The sequence below is a fragment of the Peromyscus eremicus genome, chromosome 5 (assembly GCF_949786415.1).
Source record: "Peromyscus eremicus chromosome 5, PerEre_H2_v1, whole genome shotgun sequence".
In the NCBI taxonomy this organism is placed as follows: Eukaryota; Metazoa; Chordata; class Mammalia; order Rodentia; family Cricetidae; genus Peromyscus; species Peromyscus eremicus.
The window spans coordinates 21,586,212-21,608,836 of NC_081420.1; the positions used below are offsets into that span (position 1 = coordinate 21,586,212).

The window sequence follows — 22,625 nt, forward strand, 5'->3', positions numbered from 1 at the left end:
AGCAGTGGTTCTCAACCTATGGGTCGAGAACCCTTTGGGGGTCACCTAAGACCACCAGAAAACACAGATGCTTGAGAACCACTGCTCTAGAGTGATCTGAAGCCAGAGTGACAGTCCAGAGACTGAAATACTGTGCACATGGCTCTCTAACCCCTAGAAACAACGTGTCATGAGAACCGTGACAGTGTGGCATACATAGGAAGGGAGAAAACAGGGAGAGACCTGGGGATGATCAAAATGCCCAAGAAGAACTGGGGAGAAGAAAATACTGGCTAAATTCTCCCCAATTTTGATTGAAAACATCTTTGGTGAGTCCCAAAAATGACTGCAAAGAACACCACACACAGTCATATCAAATGAAACAGACTATAAGGGAGGGGGTGGGAAGATGGCAGCTGGGTAAAGTGTCTGCTATTCTAGCAGGAATTTGGGTCCTGATCGCCACATAAAACTGACTAGCTGCAGCTCCCTATAACCTCTGCATTGTGGGTCAGTGACAGACCGACCCAGAGGGTCACTGGCCAGCCAACAGACAAAGATACACATGCACACACAAATGGGTGTGTATGGGGAGGGGTCCCATGGAATGTCTAATGACTAACCTTGCTAATGCTGCAACTCTTTAATAGAGTTCCTCGTGTTATGGTGACCCCCAGCCATAAAATTATTTTCATTGCTACTTCATATCTGTAATTTTGCTACTGTTATCAATCATAATGTAAATATTTGTGTTCTAGATGGTCTTAGGCAATCCCTACGAAAACGTCACTTAACACCCCAGGGGTTGCAACCCACAGGTTGAGAACCATGGACTAAAGGGTGTTTTTTTGTTTGTTTGTTTTTTGTTTTTTGTTTTGAGACAGGGTTTCTCTTTGTAGTTTTGGTGCCTGTCCTGGATCTCACTCTGCAGACCAGGTTGGCCTTGAACTCACAGAGATCCGCCTGGCTCTGCCTCCCAAGTGCTGGTATTAAAGGCATGCGTCACCACCGTCCTGCCTAAGTACTTTTAAAAAGTCAAATTCTACACCTTTTCATGCAGAAAAAAAGGAAAAGGAAAGATAACTTCACATGAACACAAGTTGAGAAATTTGCCTATAATGTTAAAAGCTTTGCTGAAAGGGGGTCCACGGTGAAGAGAAAACAAAGGCCAGCAGACAGGCACACTTGTGGACCTGTGGCAGAGGACAATAGCTGTGGTCCATAGACAGAACATAGCCTATGGCTGTTCACTGCAGTTTGCTTCTTACATTTTAAATACAAACAGGCAAAGGGAAAAAATAACATGAACATCATAAATTATATGAGCCTCACAAAGACTAAAGTATTGACCATCTGCTTCTTGCTAACATGTATAATTATTTGGGTGTGCGTGTGTGTGTTATTCATGCATGTGTGTGTAGGCTGGAGGGCAGCCTGGAGGGAGGGCCATGGGGCAATGTCATTCCTCAGGTGCTGTCCACCTTTATTTCCCTCTTTTTTGAGAGGGTCCTTCACTGGCCTGGCACTCCCAGGAACACATCTCTGCCTCCCTGGCACTGGGACTGCAGCCTCGTGTCATCCCCTCTAGCTTTATTTTGTTTGTATTCAGAGGACCGAATTCAGGTCCTCTGTTGCCTCAACTATCTCCCCAGCCTTATACTTTTCTTCGATTGAAGGATTAACTGACAGCTTCAAGCAAACTTAGCAATGCATTTACAAATAAAATACAAAACAGAACGTTAATTCTTCTAAAGTGCCCCCAAGCCCAAGGCCAACCTATAAATAGCAAACCTTACGATCCTGAATCTTAGTGCTTCTGAATTATTTCATGCTACTTCACAGAAGTCTCAAAATTGTTTACTGACCAATACTCCCTGATATGAAACAACTGCCTCTGATTTCTACTACACATTACAAAGAGCAAGTCAATTATCTGCCATGGAACTCTCTAGAAAACCCGAAAGCATCTTCTTTGCTATAAGCACTTCTTGGTTTCTTCTGTCTTCCTGTTGGACACAGCAGCGTGTGAGGGCTGATGGAGAGTTTGGTGGTGCAGAGGCTCCTTTAAGAGAGATGGGGAAGGTGTGCAGCAGGGACAGGAACAGCATTTGAGAAGCATAAAGCTGCAAGCAGGTGCCGAGGGACGAGAGGGTCTTGGGAACTAAGAAGACAGGAACTACAGCATGCAGGATTCATGCCAGAGGCCGAGGTCCAGGGATGCCCCATCTACAGGCTCTGCAGGCAGGTGGCCTGTGCCAGCACTGCACTCAGCACCTCACACCATTTACACACAAGAAAGAACAGCAGCCTCCCTTAACTGTGGTTCTGCTTTCTCGTCTGGTTCCAGTTACCCAATATTAGACGGAATATTCTAGAACTAATTCCTAAGTTGTAAATAACTTTATTACATTATATTGTGAAGATTATTCTACTTTAGTAGTAATTATAATTTCCCACTGTCCCTAATTTACAATTTAAAACTTTCTATAGGTAAGTGTATGTATAAGGAACCAACATAGGATACAGAAGGTTTGAAACTACCTTTTAGGCACTCAATTAGGGTCTGGGGATGCCATGCACTATGGATAATGGGGAGAGAGGATGGTGGTCAACTGTAAGCATTTGGAATCAATAGATCAATGACTAACTGGAAAATGAATTTAAAATCAGAAAGGATCTGTTATGTATGTAAAGTCAAGCTCACACATGATAATGAACCTGGAATATAGGCCAAAGGGATGGGTCTTCTTCCAGAGAAAGATGTCAGAATGAAAACTGACAGAGAAGGCCAAGCACAGCGCACAGCTGAGCATTTGGATTCTGACTGGGAATTGAGAGTTAGATTTCTCTTTTATTTTAATGAATTTTAGTTTGTACTTTGTCATATTTTGTTACTGCAGAAGTTAAAAGTTTTATCTCAAACGTGTATTCTATTTGAAATAGTATTACATATATTGTATAAGCTTGCATTTATTAATTATTTATTTATTAATGTTTTAATATTGTTACAAGAAAATTTTAAAAATCATCAAGAAACTCAAAAGGTACTGACTAGATGGTGGGACTCAACAATCATCTAAAACCAAGTAGATTTTCATAAAGTCAAATTTCGTAAGTAGTCGGGTGACTCCTGGGTGTGGCCTTTACATTCACTTTAACCTCAAAGAAGCAACGTTTTTTTCACTGTGTATTTGATGTCTGTTTCTTCCTCCCAGTTAGTGGTATTTTAATTTCCAACAGCAAAGACACCTACATTAGTCACTTTCCTTGTCACTAAGACAAACACATGAAGAAAAGCAACTGATGGGAAGAAGGCTTTATTTTGGCTTACAGCTCAAGGGTACAGTGTACCATGGTGGGGAGCCTGGTAGGGAGCCTGGTGTGGAGCCTCGTGAGAGCTGGTGGAGCCTGGTGGGAGCCTGGTGGGGGCCTGGTGGGGGCCTGGTGGGGGCCTGGTGCAGAGCCTGGTGGGAGCCTGGTGGGGGCCTGGTGCAGAGCCTGGTGGGAGCCTGGTGAGAGGCCTGGTGGGAGCCTGGTGGGGGCCTGGTGCGGAGCCTGGTGAGAGGCCTGGTGGGAGCCTGGTGGGGGCCTGGTGCGGAGCCTGGTGAGAGGCCTGGTGGGAGCTTGGTGCGGGCCTGGTGCGGGCCTGGTGCGGAGCCCGGTGGGAGGCCTGCTGTCAGAAGTGGGGGTAGCTGGTCACCTTGCAGCTGAAGTGAGGAAACAGAGAGACAAATGAGGATGCTCAGCTCTCTTTTTCCTTCTTATCCAGCCTCGGACCCCAGACCCCAGACTGATGCCACCTACATTATGGTGGGTAGGCCCACCTCAATTAGCCTCATCTAGCAAATCCCACATAGAAACACCCACATGTTTGTTTCTATGGTGATTCTAACCCCCACCAAGTTAACAAGATTAACCACCATAATACTATTATAAATATTCTAAGATATTCATTTAATTTAGTCAAAATGTCAGTCAACATTCCAAAGTCAATTAAGAACTATGTTCATTGACTTCAACATAACCCAATTGGCATATTTTCCAAATGATAACCCCCAACCATGAGAACCAAAAGAGGATGTGAAACAGTGCGTAGGTGGTACAAGTGGTGAAAACACAAAAACAACAGGCTGGGTCTAACAGCTGCAGTCATCAATTACTGATGTTACTTTTATGTGGGGACCTGCGATCACAATCAGCCAAAACAATACCATTACAGAGCTCTCTGAGACAGAGCCGACAGCCATGCTCAGGTACTCAGTCCCACAGCTCCTGAGATCTGGTGTCTCTTTTCCACGGTGGTCATTTCATTTTACTGCAAGGCCCCCCACCAGACCCGGAGTTCCCAATGGAAGAGGGCGGTCAGTGTTCCTCACCACTGTCTCTAGCACCCCACTGGACATATGGCCCTCGGCACGCCCAATAATCCAGACACTGGATTCAGACAAATGCAGTGATCCCTTATTGTTCTACACAGTATATAGCTCTGCAAAAGCAGGGAAGAATTTACATTTTATAACAAAAAAAAAAAACCACACACTAAACAACAACAAATCCAAACTGAGAAAGTTTCAACTGAACTACAGTGTCTAACTGGTCCTTGCCACCCTTTCAGTATGATAAGTGAGCAAACAGCTGGACTTCCATGGGAGGTACAGGGAAAAGGTCACAGGGTTTCATTGTTTTGTTTGATGACTATAAATAGATTAAATGTTTATTTCGGATCACCAATTTTCTACAATTGCCGTAACTTCAAATGCAAACAGTATTAGCTACTGAGTGATATGCTTTACTAAAAACAGAAAATTATTTTTAAAGCTTCAGAAACTTGGAGGCTTCAACCATGTGTTCTTAATACTAACGACCAATCATTAAATAAAGGGCCATCTCTTTATTACTGGCCAGCCTCTGACAAAACCCCTAAACTAGTTTTCAAATAACTAATAGTTATGAAACATTATCACCAGATCTGCCTATTAAAATACATGAAGTCACATTTTAAGGGAAAAAATTGTTCTCCATCTACTTACATCATCTTTACGAGCCACTAGCCTAAATAATTAGTAACAGTTCATATATTTTGTATGTGCATATGTATATATTATATACAGATATGTGCTATACATAATATGAATACACCCTTGTTTGAAATGAAGCCGCCATCCCAATTGATGTCATATGTACAATCTTTGTATATCTTCACAGTTACCTTGACATAACAGCTCATGGAAAATTATGAGAGTGTTGAAAGTTCTTAGTGCATTTAAATGCCTCTACACAAATATTTATGATCAAATCTGCAATGCATGAAAATTTCAATCTAATCTCCCTAAGCCAAGGAACTCCGAGGATTCATGTGCTTCAAGAGCCATCACAGTCAAGAAAAGGAGCTTTCATGTGGCTCACAAAAGGCCACACTTGGCCACCTCAGAGCCACAAGTGACAGTAATTAGACTTGGAACTTCTTATGCATGGGCCTATCTTATCTAACCAAACCCAAGATGGCTTGCCAGCCATTTATCAGCCGTTCTCACTGGCCTGGGAGTCTAAGTGCATCACAGAAGCCATATGAAGCAAAGCATGAGGAAAATGCATTAGCAAATGCCCAGACATGGGAAATCATGGAACTTAGTGTTGGGCAGCACAGGCAGGAGAGATGAGATGTTATTACTTGGATAATAGTATAGCTGATAAGGTTCACTATTTCCTAAGTCCATGAGCTATAAATAACCCAGCAAAACAAAATCAATGTACATGCACTGCTCTTAAATAGATATAGGAATGGAGATAGCACATGCTGTTTTCCTGCCACTGAGAGCATTTCTTCTTAGGGGCTGGAGCCATGACTCAGTGGTAACACTTGTCTATCATAGCACCAGGGAATGAATGAGAAAGGAGAATAGGGGTGATGGAAGAGCAGAAGGAGGTGGTGGAGGAGAGGGAAGGGAGGGTACAATGGGGGAAATGGGGAGGGTAGCGGGTAGAGGAGGAGAGAGCCAACAGGGCAGAGGACAGCTACGTGCCCTTGGTCTTTCTAAAGGCACAAACTGCAGCACTAACATGGGAAGTGCCAGGTGAATCCAGGCACAGTAACTCTCAGTGTGAACTTGCAGACACTGTACTATACACACAAATGCCTGGATTCTTCATGTACACCAGAAAAGCACCCTGCCTAACTGGGCAATTTCTTATCTATGTGATGTTCAATATTCTGCGCCTGTGGAGCCCTGTCCTGACCCTCACTGGGGCCACTGTAATATGCACCAACAGTACCCATCTCCTCCTGCCTTAGGTGTTTTACCCCTCAATGAAGTCTTCAACTCCATGGTGGGGATATATCCTGGTTTTGCATCCCAACTCGCAGAAATGCCTGTTGATAATTCCAGAAAGGTATCAATTCCTTCCCTTCCCACACCTCACACAGAACTTCATCTACTCCATATAATGTGATGTGATATTTAATTTTATCTCATTTGTCCATTATGACTTGTGGTCTTAGGCAAACCTTAAGTTCTCTATTTTGGGGTGGATCCTTTCTATCTTTCATGTAATTTATCTGGATATGTTTTCAATGTTGTTTTTCTCTCTGTTTTGAGGTAGTGTCTTGAACACCTATCCCTCGCCTCTGTATGTTAAGAAAGAAGGAACGCAGAAGCTCAGGGGAAAGGACTTTTTTAAATGAATCTATAAACCTCATAGTGATGACTTGAGAACAATATACTTATTTGGTGTCCAACAAGTTATTTACTGTAAGTAGATATATATGAAGAGGTCATGTCTATTTCATTTCCCAAGATCACAGTTAATCTGCCACCTGGCAAATCAATACTTAATTTTAAACATGGCAGTCAGTGACTGAAGATCAAGGCCGCAAGACTCATGAAGGTCTGAGATATTCAGCAGTTTCTAATATTCCAACAAAATACTCGTGAGTTCCAGGCAGACTTTGCCAGATCTTCCCTCAGTGGCAGGTCAGTTCTGCAGACTGCTCAATGTCCTCTATTCCTTGTCAGGAGGGCAACACTATGGAAAACTCCAAGTCTTCTGGTTCTACCTCTAAAATACCTCTTCAAGCCAGGCATCTTATGTACCCTAGTCCGCCCCCACCTCTTGAGTAGACCTTCTCTGGGTCTCTCTGCCACAGGCATGCCCTGAGCTACCCTCCTTTCCACAATGCATGTGGCCACAGTAGCCGTACAAGCCAGCCTCCTCTCTCATGTCATTCTTGTGAAAGCTTCATCTTTCTCATCTTTGTTAACGTCCTTGTCCCAACTCATTGTCCTGTGATGCTACTGATCTATGCTGCCCACATAACTCAGCGTGTGGTTGTAGCCAGGAATGAGTTTGTCTCCTAAAAGGCATTTGGCAATATCTGGAGACATTTGTATTTGTTACAACTGAGGGACAGAGGCTGTGACTGGTATCTGATGAGAAAAGGCCAGTGTGTCTGCTCAGTATCGTACCAGATACAGAACAGCCTCCAGACGGCTCAGCTCCAATGGCTGACTGCAAAGGACAGAAACCTTGTTGAAAATCAGTAAGTGAATGAGCTGAAAAGGTTCAGTGTGACATTACCATACTCTCCTTATTCCTACTTTTAACTGCTTTCAAATAAGGCAATAAAAATTGTGGGGATTAGTCTCTTAAGTTTTATCATGTGAAACAGTATGTGCTAACAACAGCTAATCCCGTGGAGGTTTCCCGGTCAACACTAACGTGCTCATGTGTGTTCACTGACCCAAGTTTGAGAAAACTAAACCATGAGGAGGAAACTCCTTCCCTCACTCAGCACAGACAATGGAGGCACCGAAGGAGAAGGGACACCTGAGTAGAATGCTTTCCCCGCTGCCAGTAAGGACTTCAAGCTGCAAATTTTCATCCATCTTTCTTTGTCTTTGCGACACTGGAACAAACTCCAGTTTCCTCTTTGGTAAAACGGGAGAGAAGACAGCATCTACCTCACAACGTTGCAAGAGGCTCCAAAAGCATCAGTACATTCAGAATAGTACTTAGCAAGTAGTTGGGTGCCATCAATGACGACCTCCATAAAAATTCTAATAGGTTATTTCTCATACTTCTCAATTGAGAAAATTAATTTTATTTCCATTTTAATTACAAAGGTGTATCATGGGATTAAAATTAAGAAAATTAAAACTGACTCCATCAACATCTGCATATAATTTGCAAATGCTTACAACTTTAGATAGTATAATTTAAACATAAGGAAATGCTTTAAGATACAATATCTCAGCACATAAAAACCACAGAACTTTCCAGATGCCAAGAAAGGCTGTCATCTAAAGAAGGGTTTTACATATAAAAGTCTTCAATATTTACTAAAGTGTCTAAGATACTTTAAGTTGAAATGATACCTTCCAAATAAATGATACAATACACATTTACATTCTGCAAATCTTCTGTTATAATCTATTTCTTTGGGTGAGAATGGGCATCAAGGAGCCTTTCACATGCCTGGCAAATACTCCATCACCAAGTCACATCTCCAGCTTTTGGGTATTAAGACAGAGTGTGCTATCAACTGTGACTAAACAACACGGGCTATCCCTGAACTCATGACTGTCCTGCTTCTACTGAGGGCTACAGAGATGCACACACCTTTCCCTCGCTCCTTTCCTTTTATCCCTCCCCCGACCTTTCTATTTTTGGCAGAGTAAGATATCGCTCTTAAACTAAACTGTAGTGTGTGTTAACTACTCAGTTTATTTTCCCACCTATAGCATTTTCAATTCTTTATTATAAAACAGAATTAATATCAGCCCTTATTTAGATTTCTTCAGATAACTAAAAGTCAAATGAACTTCACTGTCTTTGATAAACTTAATACATGATGTGTTTCCTCAAAAGAAGCACATTTTTACTTAGAAATATTTTCTTAAATAGTACTTCAGAGTTTGGGTTATAATTTCCAATCATGGGACTGGAAAGCTGGTCCCACAGTTCAGAACACAGACCACTCTTCCAGAGGACCCTCCGTAGTCCCTAGCATTCAGACTGGAAGTGTGACAACTACCCAGAACTCCAGCTCCAGGAGATCTGACACTTCTAACCTCATTGGACACCTGCAATCCCATGTACATAACTCCACAGGGACATACATATACACATAGTTAAAAATAAAATAAAGTCATTAAGAAATTACCAATCCACAAGAAAACAAAAATTAAAATTCATGCAGCTTCCTGTCCAACAGGCATCTTACATCAGAGCAACAGAAGCCATAATGAGTACCTACTAGAAACTTATACTATTAATGATTTTCTATTTGACATTAAATGATTCCTTCAAAAAATATTAATAGCAAAGATCAAAATTCATCTCAAGATGCAGCACATTCATCTTCAGAACACCTGCTTCTTTCCCTCTGCATGCTCTGCAGATCATCTTCCACCTCACTGTCACTCCTGCATTAGCGAGCTGCACCGCTCTAGACAGCCATGTGTTAATATTTGCAGCTAGTAACGCACTCCTTTCTGGTTACCGTTCAGCCTACCATATTAGATTTTTCTGAGTGTATGTATTATTTATATGCCTTGCTAAAAGATGATATCTAGATGCAAACAAGCCAGGTGAAGTTAACTAGTTTCTTAGTATAAACAGTGTTCACATTTGGTTTAACTGCTTAAACTCTTCATCAACTCGAATCAAGTGGAGGAAATCACATCAAAGGGTGGAAACACACAACAACACAAGCTTCTTCTCCATTCACATAGCAAACCTCAGGCAGTCACACACTCACGCGCGCACACACATACACACACACATCACACCCAGGAGTATGTGCACAGTCACATTACCAGCCATGGCAGGTCAGCCATCCTCATTATCTGTGTGCTGGCACACCTGAGCTCCCAGCCCCTTCACGTCACACTCAGAGGCAGCTCTGTTGCTCACTGGCTGGCAAGCTGCAGTCCTGGGAGTCCTCCCCCACTACCTCTCCATGGCAACCGCAGCCACAGAGAAGCCAGTCCACCTCTTACGCAAATGAAAGGAGGCCACAAATGTCAGCAGTCCTAACAGCCTGCTTTCCCTCCAGACTTAATTTCCTTCTTAAAGTAACAGCTGTGCATTCCTCGTCCTGTGCTCCAGAACATCCTTCTGAACTTAGGAAAATCAGAGTTAAAAATCCATTTGTTTGACCACTTACATAACCTGACAGAAGATCCAAAGACAACTGCAATTTGCTGAGTCCCAATTCCCAACCCAGTGTCTCAGCAAGACCCTTTGTATCTGGGTTTCTAGATAAGAGTCCTTTAAGAGTTTAGCTAGCCTGCAATTTGGCTACAGAGATGGAGACAAGAGACCTTGCCCATCCATTATGATGATCCCAAACCAACTACATCCAATACATACTGCCTCCTTTGGAGACTGACGTTTATTTAGAAAAATCAAGTTATTTTTAATTGCTTTTTGAAACAACCAGTCAATTATCTAGTCAGAATCCCCCAGGAATCACAGACAGGTCAGAAACCCCTTTAGCTGTTAACATTTTATATTTAAACTGTTTCAAGTTTATTTCCTGAATTTATAGTTAAAGAGGCAACACTGGTGCCCACTTTGTATGGCTACAGAGATCACAGTGACAGGGTCCTCATCTACAGCATCATATTAATAACTGGCGGGTATTAATGATCACATCAGAATATGTTTTACAATTGCTTTAGAGCAAAAGATACAGCAAAAATTAAGGTCTTAGGGAAGGATCTGGGAGGACTTGAGGGAGGAGAAGAATATGTTCAAAATATATTTAAGTTAAAAATTGTTTCAAATAATATATAATAAAAAGAATGTTTTAAAGTACATATTATAACAAAAATATATATTTCCTGTACACTGTTATTAAATACTGGGTTGTCTCAAAAACAACAGAATAAATATAGTTAATTTAAATACACACACACACAAGCATGCACACATGCACCTACATACGTATGTATGCACAAAAAATTACAAAAATGAAATAGGAAGCAAAACTTTCATTTAATTATTCCACAAGCATTTAATAAGTCCTATCAATGTGCTGGGCACTCTGATGCTTGGGGACAGACATGAGGGTCACCTGGAGCCATGGAAGCTATCTCTCAAACAGCTAAGCCCAGCCTGGCCTACCAGCATTCCGGAGGATACCTGGAGTGACCAGAGGAGTCAGACCACACAGACAGAGGAGTCAGACCCAGAGCAGTGTGGCTGCTGGAAATGGAACAGGATGCAAGGGAAAGCAAGGGGAAGGAGGCCAGTGCTTCTAAAGTTCAAGTTCAAAGCAGGACACGCGAGGGAAGTGGCAAAGGGATCGATCAGCATGATGAGAGGATCGAGACCTTTACCCTGAGTTCAGAGCAAGTGTATATGAGTTCAGATGACACAGGGACACAATCCGATCAAAACCCACGGAAATTACTGCCTGCTTTGTTTCTAATATCCCCACTCCCACCACACGCCCCCACAGAAGTAAGACTGAAACTCAGAATGTTTGTGTAATTTAAACAGCTGCTAGCTGCACAGTGAGTGTGAGCTATTAAATGCACACACACCTGCATGCACACTGGGAAGCTCTTCCTTTTCAAGCTAACAAGGCCACTCAATGTGGCCTGTGCTACTCACTAGTCCCAGCAGCAGCCACCTCAGGGAGCGGGAGGAAACTGCCCTGCATGCCCAGCCTGTAGTCACAGGCCTAGAGTATATGGACTATCCAGCTCCCACCCAATGGCTCTATTTCCAGAACTCAATACCCCCAAACAAGGTATTTGTTCATATACGATCTTACAGGCTAAATTTGAAAAACAAAAGCTAGGTTTTATTCATTTTCATAATTCTACCATCAGAAATGCAACAACAACAAAAATCCTTTCTAAATGAATGTTTTGTGGCCTTTCTTTTAATTATAAGGTCAATAATTCTAGGATTTCATTTATGAGTCAACTTCAAAAGAGACAGGTAACTTAGAAGTGGCCCTGCAACACATCATCTGCTTTTAACTTTACCAATTTCTCTAAGCTCCAGCTGGGTGAATTCACTAGCTGGATGAACGCTATTTTAAGAAAACTACATCTTTAGTATTCCCACTAAGTATTGCATTCAAATGCTAATACAGATAAATTGTGCACATTTTCCAAGTCTCCAGCAGTACTGACACTGGCCTGTGCTCTCAAGTCAGAGCCCTGCCATTACAGCGCCATTTTAATTGACAATGACCTATTTTGAATCTCTGCATATGGTCTTCTAAGCACGAAGGCAAAGTTTCAAACAAATATAAGTTGCCTGACTTCCTAGATGTCTTCCTACTCGCACACATGACAGAGACAGGACAATTCAACATGCTGGCTTTAGGGACTTATAAACTTTAAATTCAGCACTTATTACATCTTACTACTGATTGTCATGAAGGGTCCTAAAGAAATAGAGATCGTCTTCCTGTTCCTCCTTTCCCCCAAACTAACATTTCTACCCATCATTTAAATCCACTCAGAAAGAGTTGTATTACCAAATACTCAATAGAGAAGCATCCCAAACAACCTTGAGCACATCAGGAAATGCTACTATGCTGTGGATGATTGATTGATAAATAAAACACTGATTGACCAGTAGCCAGGCAGGAAGTATAAGTGGGACTAGCAGAAAGAATTGAGAGAACAGGAAGACGGAGAGGAGGAGACGCCAGGGAGCATATCATGTAAAGGCAGCAGGTAAAGCCACAGAACACGTGGCAACATACAGATTAACAGAAATGGGCTGAGTATAAGAGTAAGAGCTAGACAATGGTAGGCTTGAGTTAATGGCCGAGCAGTTTAAATAATATAATCGTCTGTATGTCTATTTTATAAGTGGGCTACAGGACTGCCAGGGCTTGGCAGAACCTGGAGAGAAAAACTCTAGCTACACTACTAGTCACATGGTACAGAGTCTCCAGGACAGGAGGCCCGCTGCTTACAGTGAGGCAGCACACTTGCTGTCCTGGGGACCTCCCGCCTGCAAGTCTTTGATCACAGAAAGGAGAAGATACTTGAGATACCCTCAAAACCTTTCACATTGGATGGTGGGACATGCAGATGAGCAATTGGATTGTGGGACATGCAGATGAACAGCAAGGCCATCTTCTGACCAGACTACAGAGGAGGACAAGGGTGAGACTTGATTTTCATGCAGTGGACTGCCAATTGGCTCAAGCATAAGGCTCTCTCTTTAGCAAAGGACCTGTCTTCCAAGTGACAGTAGCTCTGCTGATGTGGGAAACATATCAATAATAAAAATTACATAAAATTAATATTTTAAATCTATTTGTATTGCATTCATTATAAAAACAGCTACATTCGTGAGCATGGATGTACATTCATGGAGTCTCAGATCGACAGCAAAATACATTTGGAAAGTAGAGTTCTTATATACCCCCATCCTACAAGCATAACTTACTCCACTGTCAGCATCAAGACATCCAGCACCACACCACAGAGGACCACCTGCCAAAGAACCTAAACTGAAGTGTCACATCACCAAAGCCAGAATCAACACTCCATTATTTCCTGGTGTCCATTCCACGTATTATGACAAAAGCTCTATACACCAGCACTTAGGCAGCACTGGTACCCATCATACAGAACAGTTTCACCACCTAACATCCTCAGGCCCACCCATGTATCTCCACCTCTCCACAACCTGATGTGTTTACTGTCTCCACAGGTTATCCGTTCCAAAATGCCACATAGCTGGATTCACACAGTATGTAACCATTTCAAGTTGGCATCTTCCACCCAGCAATATGCATTCAAATTTCTTCTTTATTTTTTCCCTTGCAAATAAGAATACATTTTATTTTGATCAAATCCACCCTTCACTACCACCCTCCAAGTCGTGGATCCTTCCTCTCCTACCTTCATTCCTCTTTTAAAAACACATATGTGTGTGCATGCGTGCATGCTCCTGTGTGTGTGTGCATGTAAAATATATGGAGTCAAATAAATGTTGTCTACAGGAACATAGGTGTAGAGCTTTCTACTGTAGCATGAGCAACACATCCCTGAAACTGCTCCAAGGTTTAATCTAATCTCCCAGAACGATGGCCCCAGTCTTCTTAACCTTACACATGGCTTCAGCAATCAGATGTGTAAGAAAGGGCTCATTTACCCACGTCTGCTCCACAGTGCAGTACAAGGATGTATGGTTCCCATCAATATCTCACTGTGCCCACTTACAAACAGGAGTGACTTAGAGGATGCTTGTCTTGTCCTGGGCTATAAACTAGACACACTGATTTCAGTCATTCGGCTTATTTTGGATAACTTGTTCTGTAAGCACAGAAAGGCCTTATAATCATCACAGTAAAATCTCCTGCCTCAAATCTAGGATGCTGACAGAAATAACTCAATTTATATTCTGAAATTTAATAGCTTTAAAATAAAATATTCCAGTCCAGAAATCAAATATTCAAACAAAAGAATTAGTGTTCTCCATACTACATGTTTAATTTATTCTTCATTTTATTTTTATTTTGTGTATGGGTGCTTTGCCTATATGCATGACTATGTACCATATGCATGCAGTGTCTGTGGAGGCCAGAAGAGGGTGAGATTTCCTAGGACTAGAGTTACAGGTGGTTGTGAGCCACCATATGGGTGCTGGGAATAGAACTCAGGTCCTCTGGATGAGCAGCCAGTATTTTTAACCTCTGAGCCATCTCTCCAGCCCTCCACACTACCTGTTTTTTTATATATGTTCCATGCTATGTCTTTTGATTTGAGGCAACTCCTTGGATACAACACTCAGATTTTCTATTTTAATTAGAAACAACAATCCTAGCACTTCAAGGCTGAGACAGTAGGGCAGTGAATTCTAGACCTCCTGGGGCTACACAGAGAGATGGTGCTATTTATAAATACATAAATGAAGGAATGATAGACTTTACTATCAAAGAATTAATTTTTTGTGTGGAGGTATATATGTCTGTGCACATGGAGGCCAGAGATGACGTATCTTCCGCTATAGCTCTCCATTTTATCTTCTGAGATAGGGTTTCTCTCACTGAACCAGGTGCTCACCAATTGGCAGACTGACTAGCCAAAGAGCTCCAAGGAGAAGCCTGATTGCCTACTCACCATACCTAGCTCTTCTGCATGGGTGCTAGGTCTTTATACTTGACAGACAGGAACGTTACCAACTGAGCCATCTCCCTAGCCCAAAAGCAATTACTCTAATTGTTTTTTTCCCCTTTTCTTTCTAGATTTATCAAATAGATATCCCATAGCACACTGTACCATTGGTTATCAGTGTTCTTCATATGATTCTATCATCATTTATATAATTATCAAATATTATACCATCCTGGGAGGCAGCAAGCACTAAAGAAATTCCCATCCTCCCCTAACAGCAGCCCTAACACGAAGACAAGACCATGAAAAAGTGAACGAAACATGAAGATGGAGGCTGATAAGGATGGTGTTCAGCTGGAGCTGCAGCCAGCACTACAGCACCCACCTAGAACATATAAGGCTCCGGGTTCCACCCCCAACTCTGCAAAGGGAAAATAAACACGTTCCTAAATTTGGTATTTAAAATGAAAAATTTTTCTTGTAACTATTGCAAGATCAAAATAAAATAAAATAATCTTGAATTAGGTCCTCAAAGGAAATGTGCATGCTCTACTATGGAATCATATCCCAGCCCAAAATGCTCAAACTTCTAATAAAGAAGGAAAGTGTGGTATTTTTCTTAATCGAAAAATGCACTTCAGTAAGTCATACTAGTTAACTAGAAAAGAGGAAAAAAAATGACAATGCTTCCACAGTACCAAGTAGATACAACAGAAGCCATCTAGTCACACAGCCAATTACAACAGTCAGGGGACAGCACAGTGCAGTCATTGTTGTGGCACTGACAATACTAGTCACCAGTCATGTGGCGGGGGAGCACTGGAAAGATACTTGCTGCCCCGTGTCAGCTGTGCTGTACATTTTACACATTTACGCTCATACACGTATGTGTAAATGTTTGTTTAGTGTACATGTAGCCACATGAACACACATACATGAACTACAAGCACTAGCAGTTACTTCCGTATGATACAGTTATGAATGACTATAATTCCCTCAGTATATGATCTTCCAATTCTTCTTCAATGAGCACAGACTGATGAATTTCTACGTCCACCCATGGGGGAAGGAAGGACAGCATACTGTTCTTCCTAAAGCATGGACCCTCATATCAAGCTAGTTATTTACAGGGTCCTCAGGCAAATGACTGAACCAAGAGTAACACTACAGACAATACTTCAAATCATCACCAAAACTGACAGATTAAAGTAAGTGAATTCAGAGTAGGCACTTTTTATACACTGCTGAGAGCTATGAGCTGTGAGAACATGAAAGCCATTAACTTTCAAGTGTAGTTATCTCTACTTGAAACGGGGAAAGGCAAGATGACCCATTTTTCTGGTACTAACCATTGGGAGCTCACATTTCAGCATGGAAGTCAATGAAAATGTACACTGCCTTATTGTTCTAGTGAGATTCTTGATCAGGGGAAAAAATAATATTGCTTTTAAACAAGCAATAAGCATTGTGTTAATATCAAGATTTTCTTTTTTTTTTTTAAAGAAGTGCTAAATACTCTTTATTTGATATTATACATAGATCACAATAAGTGCCTTTCAATGGTGAAAGGCAGCATCCTTTGACAGGGAATTCTAATTAAAATGACATCATTAAGTCAAGAATAGACAGTTGCTTCCTGGCGTTCCATTGCCTGTAACAGGCCAGTGAATATAAACTGAAACACAGGTGAATCTTCTTGTTTCTGAGAGAGTGACAGAATTTTCCCAGTGTTTAAACATATCCATATTCCCAGTTATATAAATTTAAATATAAAACCATTCAACAGGTTTGAGGTGACACCCCATCTTTGTGGAAAGTATAACTTTAGTAAGTCCAATCCGATCTTGAGGAAGGGAGAGCTGTGATAGTGACTGGAATTGTTATTTTTAAAAAAGATCATATCCACTTTACTATAAGTCATTTTTACTTAAATCAGGACCGTCCCAACAAAAACATTGTTAGCTATTCATGATCTGAATTTTGATATATGAATTAAATTATGGTACACATTAAAAGCCATGAGATTTGTTTTGTAATAAATAAGGCAGTGGAATTACTCATTAGTAGCCTTTTTAAGATAAGCTATTAGGTCTGCCCTTTCTCCCTTCTTAATTCCAGCAAAGATCATTTTTGTTCCAGGGATGTACTTTTTGGGATTCTCCAGATACTCCATCAGGTTGTCCTCTCCCCAGGTGATGCCTTTGTTCTTGCTGGCATCTGTGTACGAGAATCCAGCGGCCTGACCAGTCTTCCATGGAGATTTGGTCCAGTCTTATGCTCGCCTCCCTTTTCCACAGTGTGGCACTGGGCACACTTCTGAACAAAAATCTTCTTGCCTTTCTCAACATCACCCATTTTTATTTCGCTCCCAGGTGACCAACACCACGATCGCTACGACACGAAGACGGACAACCCGCTCACTATGATATCAAGATTTTCATCTGAATCACATCTGTGTTGAAGCTGAAAGCCACAGCCACCAGCACGGTTTCCCTCCTACATTCCCATGGCCTTCCTCACTGCAGGAGAGCTCATGGGGCCGGAAAAGGAAACTCGTTGTCCTTTTCTCTCCAGACATACACCAGCTGCAGGAAGTATTACCTTCAGCCACAGCACCTTACTGCCACCTGGCTTCAGTCACAACCTGGTTCTGCCCTTTCTAAGCTCCATGGGACCTCATCACTCCATGAACCCATGCTCCGGGCTTGTTGCTCTTCTGTCGGTCTCCTGCCTCGGGAGACAGGTGGCGCTTTTTATGCTGGGTCAGCACTCAGCACTTGGTGGACTCGCTGGAATTCCCTTCCCATGATCCTCTTTTCCTCACTGTTTGCATCTGTCTGCTGCTGCTGCTGCTGCTCTGACCTTTCACAAACCCGATGACAGGAAAGCCAACTAGAAACTGGCACTTAGAATTCAATTTTTAAAGAATGAGTACAGTTTGGCAAGACAGAGCACAAACACACCTCTCTCGACATACAGCACATTAGGAGAGCAGTAACTATCTACCTTGCCTCTCACACACTTTGCTCTGAAACACCAGGTACTAGAGAACTAGGTCACTGTCGACACGGCCTGCCTTCTCCACCTCAAAGGAGAACGGGTTCAAGCAGCTGCACGGAAAGTCTCTCATCCGGGGAAAGTAACCGCAGAGTGGGTGACGGAGGGACGGCTCAGCCGTTAGGAGCATGGACTGTTCTTACAGAAGACCAAGGTTGGTTCCTAGTGCCCATGTCAAGTGGCTCACAAACACCTGTCACTCCAGCTCCAGGGACATCTGATACCTCTGGTCTCCCTGGGTGCATGGGTGGACAGTCATCCTCATCACACACACACACACACACACACACACACACACACACACACACACGAGTTAAAAATGAAATAAATCTCTAAAGCTGTGAAATACAAAGGCATTTAGTCCAGCTACAGGAAGTGAACAACTTTTCTAATAAGGAAAACCATACTTTTTTTTTTTTTTCAAAAATTTGGTGATGAGATCTTTACCTCACCCTACAAGGTCAAGTTTTCTGAGCCCAGGTCTTCTCGGGGCAATGTTCCCAGCCATTTGAGCACCAAAGGCTACACCACAGCACTGGCTGCTACTAGGGCAGAAATGGTCACCGAGTGACTCTACTGGGAGGAATCCCTTGTGCTGAGCTTCAGAACGAGAGGAGTGAGCAAGCTGAGGCGACACAGTTCAGTGGGCATGACAAGGGTGTGTACCAGGATAACCTGGGGATCATTTCCGGTTCTTGACAAACAAAGATATCTTAGCTATGTTTCAAAAGGTGGTTTTGATTCCTGAGATAACTGATGTGTCACAGGAGACACACAATGACTATTAGCACCTGCCAGTAGCTTCAGAAATGTTAACTTTTAAAAACTGATCAAATAATATCACACACACAGATATCAGATAACTGTACTTACTTCATCTACAATGGGCATCTTATAAAAAGATGTTCATGTTGTAAAGATTAAAACCCTCAGTGGTGACAATGTACTGCACAAAGCCACCTGAGGTCCTTTCTTCACACACTTCTCAGGCTTTGCAGAAGCTGCATGTCATGTCTTAAGTATGTGTCTGCAGGGAGTAACATGAACTAAGAGAACACATTCTTTATCTCCATGGATAAAGCCCAGTTCTGGTTCCACCTGAAAGACATTTCTTTACTCATCCCAAGCTATGCACAAACCAGAGTCAGCAATTTCCAAACCCTGCTCTCAGCCTAGAGGCCTGCTTGGGCTGGCTGCACCCCAGCTGCTGAGCTCTCGCTCTACAAGGTGACCGCCCAGCAAAGCACCTTCTCGCCTGGAAAGTCCCCACACGGGGCTTGAACTCATTTTGAAACCAGAGACAGCACTTCCTCCTATCACTCATCTGGGCCAGCATATACGAAAGAGGAGTTTTTCAGAAAGCCACAGGGCTCTCTCCTAGGACAGCTGCAGTATCGTTGCAGGCAAGTGTAAGTACGGGTGGGTGGAGGGGGCTGGGGAGCAGCTAACCAAGTGTTTACAAAAGTTAAAAAGTAACAACAAAGGCTTCCATCCCTCTTCATGACTTTAGCAATATCCAGTCACGTACCACCCTTTCCCACAATTCCTCTCTGCCTAGAGAGAAAGAGCGGCTTGAGTGTGCACACTGGTACACAAGTGTATAGCTAGAGAAATAGGAGGACACATTCATGGAGAAGGACATACAGGCACTCCAGTTATATTTTACCTATAAACATAGCATATCTGTTTGTATATACAGACACATACATACACAAAGTAAAGACAAAAATAAAAAAAAAATTAAGTCAGATGTGCATTTACAACATGGGTAATCCCAACACTTTTAAAAGTGAGGCAGGTAGATCACAAATGTGAGTCAGTTCCAGGGTAGGCTAGGCTACGGAGTGCAACCTTTCTCAAAATGTATTTATTATTTACTTCTAAAAAAAAAAAAGAAAAGAAGCCATAAATTTGAAGTGGACACTTACTGGAGGAGAGAAACCAAAGACAGAAGCTGGCTTCTCTAGCAGTATTTTGTTTTCTAGATTATACTTTGGAACCACATAAGTATCTTAAAGAATTATAAAATACAAATTTTTTTTTTTTTTTTTTTTTTTTTTGTTCTTCGAGACAGGGTTTCTCTGTGTAGCTTTGCGCCTTTCCTGGGACTCACTTGGTAGCCCAGGCTGGCCTCGATCTCACAGAGATCCGCCTGGCTCTGCCTCCCAAGTGATGGGATTAAAGGCGTGCGCCACCACCGCCCGGCTAAAATACGAATTTAAAATGTATTGAAAAGAAAAACATCATTATGTGTTAAATTGTAACATAAACAGAAGGAGGGGCAGGTAACAGGAGAATATTAAAATACATTAGTAAGTGAGTCAAACGCATCATTCCAGGCCTCATTAGGAACAAACTGTTCTTTGGAGAAAAAGATCCAGCTATAAGATCAGAAGTTGGGAGAGGAGAGGGTGGCAGAGGTAGACAGGACCCAAACAAGCTTAGAAACAACGGCAACCAGGAGCAATGCACCCAGCAGCCTGGCTGCCAGCTCCACAGTCAGCTTTAATCTTTCTGATGCCCACAAGGGGCAGACTTCAAAGCCCTCCTCATTCACAAGCGAGAGCATCAGTGCTTAGCATGTAGCATGCAGACAGTGGATGCAAAGGGGAAATCTGAAGCCTCACCATGGTTTGCTCTTTCTAGGGTGGTAGATGAAGAACACCTTAGCATTCAGCAGGTAGTGTGGTCCATGGAAGGAAGGACAGGCTGAGTCCCAGGCTGAGCCTACTGACCCAGCCTACAACATAGCATCTACTAAGCCCAGCAAACTCAGGTTCAAGCACTCTTGTGGCGAAAACAAACCTTCTGCCTTTCCTCCCTCATTTAATGTTACAAACCAATTCATCAAATTCCACCTCTATAAGAGACATCTAAAAGAAGCAAAGTGTCACAAAAGAAACAATCCCTCGGCAAAGTAAAAATTACTGAAGTCCCAAATAATGCACTCTAGAAAAATAAAGCTTATTTACTAAAACAACTCAACTTGGCCAGAGAAAAATAAATTTCTCGGTTAGGAATCCACTAATTGAATATCTGTAAATAACTTCAACTTCCTTGTAAGTCATCCATTTACCTTTCCTTTTCTACCCACCCATAAAAAGCATGCATCATCAGGGGCAGCAGACTGAGAAACACCTTCTTTGCTACTTGTGATGCCTGTTATAAATAATGGGAGACAGAAACATTCAGGACATTAGATTCCAAAAATGAAATCATTCATTCAAACAAGCGAAGGATTGTGGCAGAATTACTATCAGGATGAGCTATGGCAGAAAGCTCAAAACCCCACACTCTTACCCCGAGCTCTGAAACACCCAGCAGCCAAAGCTGAAACAGAGAAAGAGCTGATGTGGGGGTGCACACGATGATCCATTTCAGAGAATGAGAAGAAGGCTGGATGCCAACATGAGGGTATGGACCAGCATGACCTTTCACCTTAAGGAGAAGCAAGGACTCCCATGATAAATTCATTAAATAAAATGTACTCAGCAGTCACCATGCTCACTACATAACACTCAAAATTCATCTCTTCTCAATCCTAAATGATCCTGTGACCCCTAAGAGACAAGATCCTTTATTTAAGCACAGTTTCCTCTCTTTATCTAAAACGTCAGCTCGGGAGACTTCCAGAATATGCTGTGTTCATGAACACCACTGAGGGGCCCTCCCATCATCAGCCTCATACTCTGCTATGGCCCATTTGCTCTATCCTGGAATCCCCTGGTTCCTAAAACTCAGGATCTTCAAAGAAGGCTGAAGAATTGGATAAAGTGGAGACGCCTAGCTAAGGGGAAGTCTAGAAATGTCTATGGGCAAAACAATGTTAGAGAAATTGTTCCAAACTGTGTAAATGCAGCCTAACTGCTAAACACTGGGAGATCGGAATCAAGCACAGGGTTATTTAAGATCTCTGGGTTGGTCCAGAACTAGATGCTGCTCAGTGCTCACCTGTGAAAGGAAGAGGCCACTGCTGGAAGTGGACACATGCCATGAGCCCCACTCCAGACTGATAGGGAAACTGATGTTGTTTGCTGAGTAACAGTTCCGCCCTCGTGGCTGCGGGCGCTGGAACAAGTTAACAGACTACCTAGGACCCTTCTAAATCTATCTCCCAGCACACTAAGGACTGCCAGATCAGCACCTGTGACAGCACCCATCATGGAGCTTGTCATAAAGCATTCAGTTACATCAGTTTCTTCCATGTCCCCAAGGATGCCTTTCAAGAAACACTATTGTACCTGCTGGTAAAGTGTGCAACCCTGAGTCCTCTAACCAGGGCCTGGCAAAGTGCCTGCCATTGTTTAAACCATGCAGCCCTTCTGTACGCTAGTCTGTAGCTGCACAGGTCTCACTTCAATACCTAAAATTAAATTTTACCCTTGTAAATGCTTTGTAGGCATTCCGAATTGTGTCATTCTTACTGATTTATAAGTTATGGCTAAAAGTCTTTGCATGGTATGTCCGCCGCTTACTTAGTGCAGCAGCAGC

The 22,625-nt window shown here is 42.4% G+C and overlaps 1 protein-coding gene and 1 pseudogene across 1 annotated transcript in view; both read right to left on the reverse strand.

Annotated features, from left to right (window-relative positions):
• The window catches only part of Hivep1 (HIVEP zinc finger 1), a 141,552-nt gene that overhangs the window by 79,563 nt on the left and 39,364 nt on the right, over window positions 1-22,625 (reverse strand). The gene's annotated exons all lie outside the window — the stretch shown is intronic.
• LOC131911185 (cytochrome c, somatic-like) lies at window positions 16,865-17,481 on the reverse strand (annotated as a pseudogene).